The sequence below is a fragment of the Equus quagga genome, chromosome 4, assembly GCF_021613505.1.
Source record: "Equus quagga isolate Etosha38 chromosome 4, UCLA_HA_Equagga_1.0, whole genome shotgun sequence".
NCBI classification, from domain to species: domain Eukaryota; kingdom Metazoa; phylum Chordata; class Mammalia; order Perissodactyla; family Equidae; genus Equus; species Equus quagga.
In genome coordinates this window covers 119,390,652-119,404,382 of record NC_060270.1, presented here as the reverse complement: position 1 = coordinate 119,404,382, position 13,731 = coordinate 119,390,652, and positions in this window count along the sequence as shown.

Here is a 13,731-nt window from a genome sequence, read left to right as displayed (position 1 = left end):
CCATGACATCTGTGCCTGGGCCCCGCCCCCAGGAGTCCTGAGGCCTCCATTCAGGCCGCTTCTGTGCTGAGGCTGAGCCTCCAGGGAGAGTGTCAGTCCCCTCAGCTGCTCCTATCACCACAGGGCACTGACCAGCCTTTAGCACAAATGGCAGTGGGACACATTCTGAAGTTTCTCACTATCTTCTCTTTGCAGATAACGTCACCAGTCTCAAATTTTCGAAATGCAAATGCATATTGTAAAAAAAATAGTAGGCATGCCACGCTGACAGATAAAGACATAGTACCTCCAAAGGAAAATAGGCACTGGAATCACCATTTTTATATGCCTTACTTTAATTATTTAACATTTCTATTTCTTCAGGGTGGTGGAATACATTCTTCATCAGGAGAACTATCAATAGAAGGTTATATTTATAGCTACGTCTCTGTATTACTTTGATTTTACTGAGATTATTTCAGTCCCCCAAGTTACACTAGTCTAATCATTGAACATTTTTAGAGAGCTAATCTCAATACAAAACGTAAAATTATAGCTAACTCAATTCACTCTCCCAAAGACTTGATTTTATAAAGCAAATTAAGTGTGGTTAAAGATTAAACAATAATGACGATGAAGCTTATCTATGGGGCCCATTCTCCTTTGTTTTCTAGATCCCCAGCCATGCATATTCCAGAAGCTAGCACAAAACAACCAATCAAACATTTTATGAGTCCCTACTCTGTGTCCTCAACTGTACTAGTTCTCTGCCGACAGTAGAATAGTCTAACCAACTGTGCTGCTAGCAAGGGAGGTCATGACCCTCAACTGTGTGTTGACGCAACTGGCTTTGGAATGCTTTTCTACTGAGCTGTGTGAATTTGCTCAAGCTACTTAGCTACTCTGAGCTTCGGTTTTCTCAAGTGTAAAATGCATATAATAGCTTCCCTTTTTAGGGCTGTTGGAAGATATAAATATAAGCAAGATGTCATGCACAGGGCTTGGTATTCTATAAATGGTGAATGCTTGCACTAGTTAGTAATCCTGATTGTAATAGTAAATTTTTTATGTTAGTAGTAGTTATTCTACAGGGAAGCTAGCTGGTGGACAAAAATGCTACAATGGCCACAGGTTCCCCAGCATCCCTGGATCACTGCCAGTAAGGCAGGTAGCTGCATGGCATAGCTTCTCTTCTTGGTATAATACATCCATGTACTGGAAAAGAACAAATAAGAGGGAGGAGTTGCCTCTGCCCACACTCCAGGCCACAGGCATAAGCAGAGAATTAATCACCCAAGAGGAGTGATTTCAGGATCCAACATATCCACCTGTCCCTAACCTTGTCCATCACTGGTGATTTCTGACAGGACAAATGAAAATGTGGGTCCTCAAATATTTGGCACAATCTGTAGTTCACTTACAATGTACGAGGCACGCAACGTGGGGAAGAAAAGATGAGTCGTGGCCACTCCTTTCCCTTGAGGAGTTACAGTCTCATGGACGAAAGATGGACAAGCAAACAGTAAGGGACCGGGAAAAAAGCCAGAAATTGAAGACCCAAGAGGAAAGCACTGAGCAGGAAGAGCAATCGGAAAATCCAGGGGACCTTGGAACCAGTAAGTGGAAGCCAAACACAAATGTTTCTACCTTTGCCTGTTTGATCACCTATGTTCATATGATTCCCTGGTCGTTCCTTAAACTTCCCTTTTTAAAGCTTCTTTCAAGGAGCAAAGAACGTGGCACACTGAGTCAATGGTTATATGTCGTATCATTATGCCATAATTTTATCAAAGAATTTATGCTAGCCACTCTAATCAGTTCTAATATTTCATAGTAGAGTATAGAGACTCCATCTCAAATTCCTTTTTTAAGCCGGAGACATAATTTTTAAGTATAGACTAACACACATTTCCTACATTTATTTGACTAGAATGAGGATTAATATAAATTACAAACGTAAAACACAGCTTTTTAAACACCAGTGACATGAGAAAGTTTGGAAAAGCCATTGGAGGGATAAGCAGGAAGAAATCTTACCTGAACTTTCCTTATTTGACAAAAGTAGAGCCTCCCAAAAATAGAGCTGCCGTTAGGCTGCTGGGGCACCCTCCAACTCCTTCCGGGAAGCAGACTGCCCAATACAACCTTCCATACTTTTTCACACTGAAACCCTAAACCCCCTTCCTTTTTGTTAAGCTGACAGATGAACCCTTACCTCTGGCTACTCTGCTAGTTACTCACTACTAAATACTCCCACATGTATAATAAATTCTTCTCCTGTTAATCTGTCTACTGTCAATTAATTCAAGGGAGCCCCTCTGTTGGAAACTAAATTGGAACCATTCACTCTGTGACATCAGATAAAGGAAAAAAAATTCTCCCTCTTCACTCTATAGGAAACCCACTATAGATCTGAAAATGAGACAAAAAAAGTATGTTTCAAAGGTTTATATTCATTTGTCTTGATGTCTTTTTCAAACTTTAAGAAGTTTGATAGATTTTGCTGTAGAGTTGGATGCTATTCCTCTACTGTAGGATCAAATCGGCATGCCTTTCCACTATATCTTGTTAATTTTTGCAAAATGTTAAAAAATAATAGAATTTTTGCTGAATACAAATATGTTTGCGGTTAAAATAATTCTTTTGGCAATTACATCTAAATTAAAATTTCCAATGCACTGAACCAAGTGAAAGCTGTTTTATAAGATGATGGTATCTCAAAGTAAAGTACGTCTAGAAACAAAAGGGTGGTGTGTGATGTTGGTTTCGTGTACTCAAACTTTCAGAATCATCTATAAATTGTGGTGGTCACCACACCCAGGAGAGTGATGTTTCTATAGTAACTGATCTACTTACAAAGAAACAGGAGTGATGTGGAGGGAAAACAAAGAAACTAGAGTAAAAAATAGAAGCAACTGGTCCTGAATCATGACAGCAAGAAAAACGCTAAGGTTGGATATGTCATGACGGTGTTTTATCTCTGGAAAATATGAGGAACTTGGAAGATCCTGAAAGATGAGAGTAATGTCTTCTGTTCCTTTTGAATCTTTATATAGTCTGAAACAAAGCCATGTACATAACAGGGGCTCAAATACTTAATTGAGAGAGAGAAGGATGAGAGTTCAGGGGAAAGGAGGGAAAAAAAATGAGAACATCCAAGAAGATACTTTTCTACCATTAGATCAATATGCATCCAAATAATAGAGCAAATATAAGTGCTCTCTTTTACCATCAATTCCCAGACATAATGATCGATTTTGAATGCTAAAGGGGAAAATGTCCCTCACTAAAACCTCTGATTACAGGTGTTCATGAATGCCACTCAAGTCTCTCTTGAACTCTGGTTGCCACTGTGATGAGAAAGGCTCAGCCTGAAGGTGAATTATTTTCATAAGTTTGAGTTTAATTCATTCAGCCAGTTTTGAATTTTGAAGAGAAAAACATATGTTTCCTTCGCCAGTGGCATTTTACACTCAAATCAGTCAAAAGTAACTATCCTGTCGACAATTCAAGTAACAAAAAAATACATGATTTTGAAGATTCGCACATTTAAAGACACATGGACATCTTACAGCAAGTTTGTAGGTATTTTGGGCTTTCAAACGTGACCTTTGGGGTTTAATTTAGTTCTGTATTTTCTGTTCTAAGCTTATCTATCTTTAAGGTTACAACAGCAATTAAAAATTAAATGGGCCATATTAGAAAGGTTAATTTACTTGTGTTACAGAGTGAAACAGAAATAATTCAGGCTGTATTTACAAAGCTGTAAACCTCAAAGCTTTATAAAAACATCATCTGCTGATAAGTTTGAAATTATTGTGTTGACTGCATAGAAATCAACTATGTGCTTCTGGGACTCGAAAGCGCACGCAAACCTGCATGTTAACATGCAGATTCTGATGTAGACGGTCTAGGGTTGGGCCTAAGGTTGGCATTTCAGACGTCAGCTGCTGCTCAGCAGACCACATTTCCACATTTTGAGCAACAAGGCTCTAAAGAACAAGAATCTTTCATTAAATATTTTCTATTTTTTGTCCTTTACAATTTGTGATTAATTCATTTAGAATTTTAACCTTTAGAAGGGCTAAGTGTTCCATCCTTTGATGCTCCTTAGTACATGAAAAGAACTGCACACATGGAATTTTCTTAGAAATCTGTAAAAATAGCTAACCCCAAAAGGTGGATTTGTTTGTTTTTCTGTCTGCCTTTGGTAGAGACATAAAGCCCTCTTATTTTAAGTCCAACTCTTGCAGCAAATTGTGCTGTATTTACAAAATGTGCTGATGGAAAAATCTAAAAAATGGTCGCAGATTCAGAAGATATCTCCAAATCTGACCAACAATAACATTTTTGGCAACACATGGAGAAACAGGAAGCTGTAATAAGTTTCTTTTAACCCAAAAGACAACCACAAACTATTTTTCATACTACCGTTATTGAAACAACAGAATCAATACCCTTGATACAGGCCAGCACAAAGACATCATTAAAATGCTATTGGAAGCCATGAATTGAAAAATGGTGCAGACTAAGAGTGTCGTGCAGTTGAGCAGTACACAAACAGGAAATCAGGATACATATATACACATGGAAGTAGTTTCTCGTGATTTTTTATTTCCAGTTTTACATTCATTCTAGAGAAGAACAGGAAAACCTACCTCAAGAGATCCTGACGCTGTGCAGTTGAGCTCCTGTATTACAACCCTGATTCATCAAAAAATGGTAAAACCCAGTGTTACTTTGCCCCTGTGAATAAAATCAGAAAATACTGGTACATGGTTCTTCTACTCATTAAAAGAGACAAAAAACATAAGTTGAAACTTATAGCTTCTTTTTTTTTGGTCTCTATTTGTCCATAAGCTTTTGGTAGAATCTTGACTAGGCAATCAGGTAATTCATTCTGGCTACCTACTCAAGATTGTACTATTTAATCTTATTCACCTGGTTAATGTGTTATCGTTTTTAATGAACCATAGCTGGTCAATGAAGAGAATACTTTATAAGGAAAGAGAGTAGAATATATGTGTATTTATTTAATTTCATACTAAAATAGAATTTCAAGAGCTAAAATTAACATATGGATTTGATAGCAAGAAAAATTACAATTTTTTCAATACTTGGATGTACAGCTTCTTCCCCTACAGATACACTAACTTACTTGATTTTAGCTTTGTTAAAAGCTAACGTGGACACTAAAATACTGTTATTAACCACTATCGCCTTTTTCTCATTTGTGTCAAACTCAGGCCTCTTCAGACAGAAGGACAAAATGGTACATGTCTGACTAGACACATCAGCGTGAGTCAAAAAGCAAATCAGGTGGGTGTCAGGTGTTCGACTCTTCAGAACATCAGTTCATATACATTGAACCCATCAAAGACTACGACTTATTGTAAATTAAGAATATAATTTGATTGAACAGGCCCAGAAATATTGTCGAAATATAGTTGAAAACACTGTATGTGTATCCACAAACAGGATACAATGACTTTAAACGACCTGACTCCTATATTAAAGTGGCAAATACATCCAATCAAGCATTTATTAAGCAAATCCCCAAAGCCCAGAACTTTCATAGGCATCGCAACCCCCTTTTAATGTCAGAAGGTAGATTAATCTTTTTCATTTGTTATGTAAACAAAGGTAAAAATAAAAATCCCTAATCTGTAAGATTGTACAACCTCCATTTTAAAGCACAGACTCCCCAGAAAAGTAAGAGGGGTGAATTTCTTTCACATTTGTTTCCGGTATCTTAAGTACTCCTGCCCTCATGAGAGAATCATATCCTGTTCAGTAAGCCACTTCACCCAATTCAGAATGGAAATTTACATTTTAACAGCTGACTGCAAAATTTCTTACATAGCTCAACATTTTCAGTTTTGCAAAATGCTTTGTACTCACAGGTATAGAAGTTGACTCGCATAATGCTAAATATATTCCCAAGATTCTAAGAAACTTTCATGGTTTACTTAGAATGTAAATAAGAAGAAAACTATTTGCTAAACTTGATGCCTTTTTATATACGCAATGAATCAATTTTTTAAAGATTATTAAAAGGCTTAAATGATATAAATAAGGACATACTACAGTTGCTGAGACACAATAAGGTCTTTATCTTACCAATAAGTGATCATAGTCATAAAAACCTGCCCTTTCGGTTAGCTCCCGCATCACTGGTTAATTGGTAGGTCCGTAGGACCACTCTTTTCTCTAATCCAGAGATTGCATCCAAAAGGCCATGAGCCACACTCAGCTTAAAAATATGTGTGGCCTGAAGTGCATGTTTTGTTTGGTTTCCGCAATTCGGCAAAGTCCTGCAGATGGGGCCTGAGCTTGCCACCTCACCCCACTTCTCACTCTTCCCTATTGTTTAACACTCTGTCAACCCACTCATTTTTGTTACCTATCTGATCTCTGCTCTAAGTCCTGAACCATGAGCCAATGTCAATGGAAAACCCCAAAATAAAACAGCATCTGCTGCGACATCTTCACATGGAAACAAAGTGCTCCTTTTCTTTTCCCTTATACCATGATTGCTAAGTATCCTTTCATTTTATATGACAGCAAGCCAATATTTAAAATGCTAGGGAATACTCAGCACAAACCAGTTTTGGCAGCATTTCAGCAACTCTTGTGACTCTGTGCATCCTGGAAAACTGTCTGCTGATCTGTATTCTGCTCAGCTTGATATTTGAGTCTGCTTTGCAGCATTATCTTGCACCATTGAATATAAACGTGAGGTCTTCCCTGTTCTCCATCCACCATCCCCTCAACCCGTCAGACAATGGAATTTTCCATTAGAAAGAGAGAGTACAGCACTTGGAGGGGAAAAATCAGTTTTTTGTTCTCCTTCTTCTGTCCACTATAATACAAAGCTTTGCTCCTCCTCTCGGGAAAATGTAAGGCTGGCTGGCAGTCAGTTTGACAGAAGGAGAGCAGTGCAGCGGAAAATTGGATAACAGGATAAAAATCTATGGGGCCACAGGAATCCCATCAAAACTGGCTCCCCCTGTCAAAACCCAGACAAGTGACAAGGACAAATATAGAATGTTATTTATATTTAAATATTTCTAATGATATCATAATTATACTTCTGCCTCTGTTAGGCAGCCATTTTCCTGTGAGCCACAATTCTGCAAACCAAATGTTGTATGTTGGAGAAAATCTACATAGGAATCAGACAGCTTCAATCAGACATCTAGGAAAATCCTATAAACTCTTCAAATAGCTATTTCTAAAGGACAGAGAATAACAATTTAGTTTTTAAAAGATATTTTCCTTAGAGTACAATAAAATCCAATAAAAATGGATTATTCCCAGTTCTTTGGGCATGGGAAAACCAAGCTACCCAGCAGAGAGCTAATAAACCAATTTCGCTTAAAATTAAATCTGGTATTTTGGAAAATGTCTTATTTTCTTCTTTTACAATGTGTCATATTGAGTTACTCTATAGGTCAAGTTACTGACTGATGGCCTTAATTTATTAAACTTTATAGCAAGTTCAATAAACTGAAATTTAAATTGCCAAAAGATGTAGATTTTCTTATTTTAAAACAGAAAAAAGTTTTGATGTAGATATTCTAAATCAATATGCATTATAATTAATTTTATTATTAAAACTTGACATTCTGGAATACCTCCTTAAGAGAATACACTCCAAGAGATACCAAAGAATTAAGCACCGTAATGGAGGACAATATTTATAAACATATACTCCACATAGAATCTCATTCATATTATACTTCCATAGAACTTTAATTATAAGATTCCTAAGCACTCCTTGGTCATCTTTAATACATATATACTCTTCCTCTTTTATAGAGGGATAGCTATTCATATATATATATATCTAACCTGTGTGACAAAAAGCAAAGCGAAGGATTATCAGCATGAAAACTCATTAATTTCTATAAAGACAACAGATTTATTGCCCATATATATAAGACAACACGTCAAGCGCTGAGAGAAAAAGCCAATATAAAGGGGTATCCAGCTGCAATAATATGCCATCTAAAACTTATGTTCAGGGTGCTACAGACAGAGAATGGAGCAACTGAGGACTTTCCATCTGTATGTCATCTCCAGTCTAAACACTTCTGGCATGATATCATGTCTCCCAACCCTCTGAACCCATTTTACTGAACAAATTTAATTTTTCCCTGCTGCCAATTTCTTCTACTCTGCTCTAAGGGACTCCCTCACTCTTGTTCAAGTGCTCAGTTCCCATTCCTGCCTTCTCCTGCTTTTACCCTTCCTCTGCCTGGACTGCCCTGGACCCCTCCCTCTCTTACCCAAAGCCTAACACTTGGAGGTCTAGCTAGAGTATCATTTCACCTTGAAGCCTTTTTTGACTAATTCAAATGATTGTTTACCTTGTGTAGGGCCATGTTCTAAGTGTTCAACATATACAACCTCATTTAATTGTCACAACTCCTTAGGGAGGTAGTACTCCATTTTAAAGATGCAAAAAGCTCAGAGCAATTAAGTAACTTGCCTCATGAGACAGTAAAAAAGTAGCAGAATCCAGATTCACGTCTGTCTGCCTGACCCAAAGCCCTATGTAGTTAGGGAACTACTATGCTATTTTGTTCCCTTTTAATACCTTCTTCTCTTAACTCGTGCTCTAGATGGTACCATACGATTCGCATTTAATGGTTCTTTTGTTCATATATACTACTCTGGGCTCTTCAGTTAGACTATAACTGTATAAATGTGTAGAAGTTTATTTATGCCTCACTCCAGCCTAATACCATGCATTTAACTCGTTGATGGGTTGAATCTGGTAAATCTACAGCACTTTAATACATGAGAGAGAAAGCTGTGCTTCTCAGATTACTGCTGTTTTGCCATTGGTTTGGGTGATTTGTAGCTCTATCAGCCCTGTGGGACCATTTTCTTTCTAGCGCACTATAAAATGTGGATTCACAAAAGAACATCTTAATTTACATTCAACAAGTCTTTATTGAGTGACATTTATGTGATAACATTTTGCCAGGCACATAGGGAAAGTACTAAAGAGGTTTAAAACCATCTCTGCTCTTAAGAACCTTATTATCTTGTTAGAGGTTTAACCTACATTAGATTATATACATATGTGCATATATCATACCATATATATATATATATATACACCATATATGTATATGCTATATATACTATATATGTATATATGTATGTTATACTTATATATGTATAATATATAGTATGATATATTATATATGTATATAAGTTAATATACAAAATATTTGTACATAAAATATGTTTTAGTATACTGCCCAGCATACAGTAAGAGCTTAAATAAACAATGTATTCATCTCGTCATAGCAAATGGAGGATAGTGAGCAAAATTTAATCTGCCATTATTCATAATAAATGGTTATCATTTATCACTACAGACATCATTTGACAAATATTTAGTATGTTTCTATTCTGTGCCTTTCCAGAACTTATAGTCTGACAAAGTCAATGCTGAGAAGGAGGTGTGGAAAATATAACAAATTGTGCTTTTTGCTATGGGGATCTCTCCTGAAAAAGGGCTTATGGGCCAAGTCTTTGGTATGAGCTCAAGTTTTCCAATATCATATTTATTTTTCTTCTGAAAAGTGGAAAGCGGCAAAAAAGGATGATGTTTTTGTACATCTAGTTTAGATGAAGTCTGGCTATGATTTTATTCCAGTATTAACCTAAACATATAAATGTTCTCTCTTGTGATTGTTTTTCTTACATGAATTTGAATACATTAGCCTAGGGTTAGGTAAATTAAATGGAAAAGTATCGTCGATAGGTCATCATCGAAAACAATATGTGGTTCCATGATTCTGTGACTTCTTTAATGGATTACAATGAAGCATCGGCTAAAGGCTGGTAATTTAAACTATAAGCAGAGGGTTCAAAGCTGTGGCTAATTCATTACTCACACATCTCTAGTTGAGGTAGTAATTTAAAGTCATGTGTGTCGCATTAATTGTAATCTCGTTTCCAAATGACAAGATAAATATCTCAAGGAACATAATATATTATGGTCATAGGTCAAACCAAATGAATGTCTAAAATAGATTAGCACTAAGTGCATGCAATATGTCACGTTTGTAAATTTTTAAAAGGACAAATTGTATTAACATTTAGCAGATTGAGTTCACTACGCATCGTCAATGTTTAGCTTTAAGGGCATTAATACTTTATTCAGTCACAGCATGGCCTGAAAATACCACACAGAGATGCTACAAAATCCCCAGATGAAAATCCAAGACTTGAGAAAAAATAGAACAAGCTAATGTGTACCCTTTCCCACTAAGATTTGATTGCTCTGTTTCACATATATGTGAAATTGATGTATTTGGGCTCTGAAGTCACTCAAACAAGGGCAATGTTACAATTAGCAAAAGAAGAAAATTGCCAAAATGCCAGGTCCCATCCAATCCACATCTATATCTCTGCCTTTACTTTAAGCCTCTGCATCAGCTGGGACTGAGTCAGAATCAAACACTGTCCTCGAATAGAAAACTAAATTGTCTCCCCAATGCCACGTGGCAAAATAAGTAGGGAATAAGGATGCAGGCTGTTACTGTGATTATAAAATAGACAGTTGGTTTTCCGATTTGGGCTGCAATTTAACTGTTGTGATTTCAGTATGGATTAGCCAGCTTTCCTACCTACCATCCCTGAGATCACTGGGGAAGTATTTATCCCACTCTCTCTTTGACCATGTTTACAAGTCATAATGCACCGCCATCTTCTTAGCCTAGAATTCCTGTTGGAAAAAGCTCTGTATTACTTGGATGAATACTTTGAAAAGTCACTTAAGGTAAAGTGAAGGATACATTAAAAAGAGCAGCAAACCAACTGAACAAACCCACAGAAATAATTTGTTTAGCTAGCAGAGGTGTTCTTTTTGGTTTTGTTTGTTGCATGTTTGAATGTTTGTTTTTTATTGAATTTGAGTGTCTTTAAAGCAAGGCAGGCAGCTTTGAGTCCCTCAACAGTTTCCTCCCTCTTTCCTTACCCAAAACCCCATCCCACACCAGAGTTAACTATAGGCAGTAGAGTTTGTGATGGTTGCTGCTCCACTGAAGATATGGCATCTATTTTGCCGAGAGGAGTTTGCAAAGAATGGAAATAATCAAGACAGAAACGGGGATTATTAGGATCTATGTAAAGGAAGGGGAAAAAATCACAGTTGAGTCTAATGGCAGGGAGAGGAATTTTGAGGATGAAAACCAAATTATCTGGGGCTGGCCCTGCGGCCGAGTGGTTAAGTTTGCGTGCTCCGCTTCCACGGCCCAGGATTTCACCGGTTTGGATCCTGGGCGCAGACCTAGCACGGCTCATCCAGCCATGCTGAGGCAGCGTCCCACATGCCACAACTAGAAGGACCCAAAACTAAAATATACAACTATATACTGGGGGGCTTTGGGGAGAAGAGGGAAAAATAAAACCTTTTTAAAAAACCAAAAAACAGACTATCTAATGGAGAATCATATTAAGGTTCTGTTGGGCTGTGTGCAATGGGAATCCTACTCTCTGTGCAGAAGAGTTTTAGTAAAATGTTAATTTCTCATGAACGTATTATAAAATTGGATGTGTTTTGAGGAACCAGCTGAGTGCTGAGGGTCTCAGTACAAGACAAGGGCTGAGGATATCTTGAGCCACACTTGGGTTACATTAACACAAAAGGGTATATTCTTGCACTGGGGATTCTCTCTCCATCCAAGTTATTATGTGGGAGTTTCCCGCCATACAGCTAAGGAAGTTAACTGCATTTAGCTGGCAGATAGGAGTTGGGTCTGTGCCTGAGGCTCAGCCAATCAGACGTTCCTGCTGGCATTTGGAAGCCAGTGAGAGGGTGAAAGAGAAGGATACTGTGACAGAGATTACTTACAATTCAGTGCATCCCAGCGAACATTTAGTCTAGAGTGAAATTTTTCAAGTAGTTCAGAACTCAGAATGGATCCTTCAGTTACACTGTTCCAATGGAGACCAAAATAATTTTTGAAAACCCCTATTAAGCCCATTTAGAAGCTATGTCAATAACTTCAATTAAAAAATATGTGCAGGGGCTGGTCTGGTGGCGTTGTAGTTAAGTTCATACAATGTGCTTTGGCAACCCGGAGTTCGTGTACTCAGATCCCAGGTGTGGACTGACACACTGCTCATATAAAGTAGAGGAAGATTGGCATGAATGTTAGCTCAGAGACAATCTTCCTAAAGCAAAAAGAGGAGAATTGGCAACAGATGTTAACTCAGGGCTAATCTTCCTCACCAAAAAAAAAGTTAAAAAAATAAAAAGTATGTATAGGATACAAAGTTCTTGAGGAAAGTATTAACTGTTAAAGTCTTCTTGTCTGGATTTGTTTAGATACAGGATAGTGGATTCTTTTTGAGAGTTCAAATCCCAATTTACCACTTACCAGCTATGTGACCTTGGACAAGTTACTTAACTTCCCTGTGCTTCAGTTTCTTTATCTACAACCGCAAGCATCAAAGGCAAGGTGGGGGTGATTACCGTAATGGACAGGAGAGCCAAAGCAGCAATAAGAATAATCTGACTCACGTAGACCTGCGGTATTGGCTAGCATTAGTCAGCCAGGACTGCCATAACAAAACACCACAGACTGGGCAGCTTACACAACGGAAAGCTATTTTCTCCCATTCTGTAGGTTGGAGAAGATGTCAACAGGTTTAGTTTCTCCTGAGGACTCTCTCCTTGGCTTGCAGATGGCTTTTTCTCTGTGCATGTACGTCCTTGGTGTCTCTTCCTCTTCTTATAAGAGTATCAATCACATTGGATTCCTCCACGCTTATGACCTCATTTAACCTTAATTACCTGTTTAAATGCTCCATTTCCGAATACAGTCACATTGGGGGTTAGAGCTTCAACATATTGATTTGGGGGGGATATAATTCAGCCCATAGTAGGCACTCAGAGGGGGCTGCCAGGAGGACTGAGTTAATATTTATAAAGTTTTTAGAACAGTCACTGGTAGATCGTATAGCCATGCAAATGTTTCCTAAGAAATTCTGAAAAATATTTAAAGACTTTTTAAATCTGAGTTCATTTCCTCATCTGTAAAATGAAGGGACCTCTCCCTCTTCCTGGTAGATAGAAATTAGACATGTGTATTAGTTATCTGTTCTGCATAACAAATTACTCTGCAACTTAAACTAAAAATAAACATGTATTCTCTCACACAGTTTCTGTGGGACAGGAATTCAGGAGCAGCTTAGCTGAGCCATTCTGGTTGAGTCTCTCATGTTGTAATTAAGACATCATCTGCACAGAATAGAAATATATTATGATGTACACCTGAAATTTATATAATGTTATAAACCAACGTTATCACAATAAAAAAAAAAAAGGCATCGTCTGAAGGCTTGACTGTGGCTGGAGAATGCACTTCCAAGATGGTTCACTCACATGGCTGACAAGTTGGTGCTGGCTGTTGGCAGGAGGCCTCAGTTCCTTCCCACGTAGACTTCTCCAAGAGGCTACTTAAGTGTCCTCACAACATGGCAGCTGGCTTCCTCCAAATCCATGAGAGACCCAAGTGATCCAAGAGAGAGCAAGGCAGAAATGACAATGTCTTTTATGATCTGGCCTCAGAAGTTACATAAATCACTTCTCCTACATTCTATTGGTCACACAGATCAACCCTATTACTATATGGGAGGAGACCACGTAAGGGCACGAATACCAAGTGGCAATTATCAATAAAAGTCATACATTTGGCCAATCAGATGCTCCTGCTAAGTCTT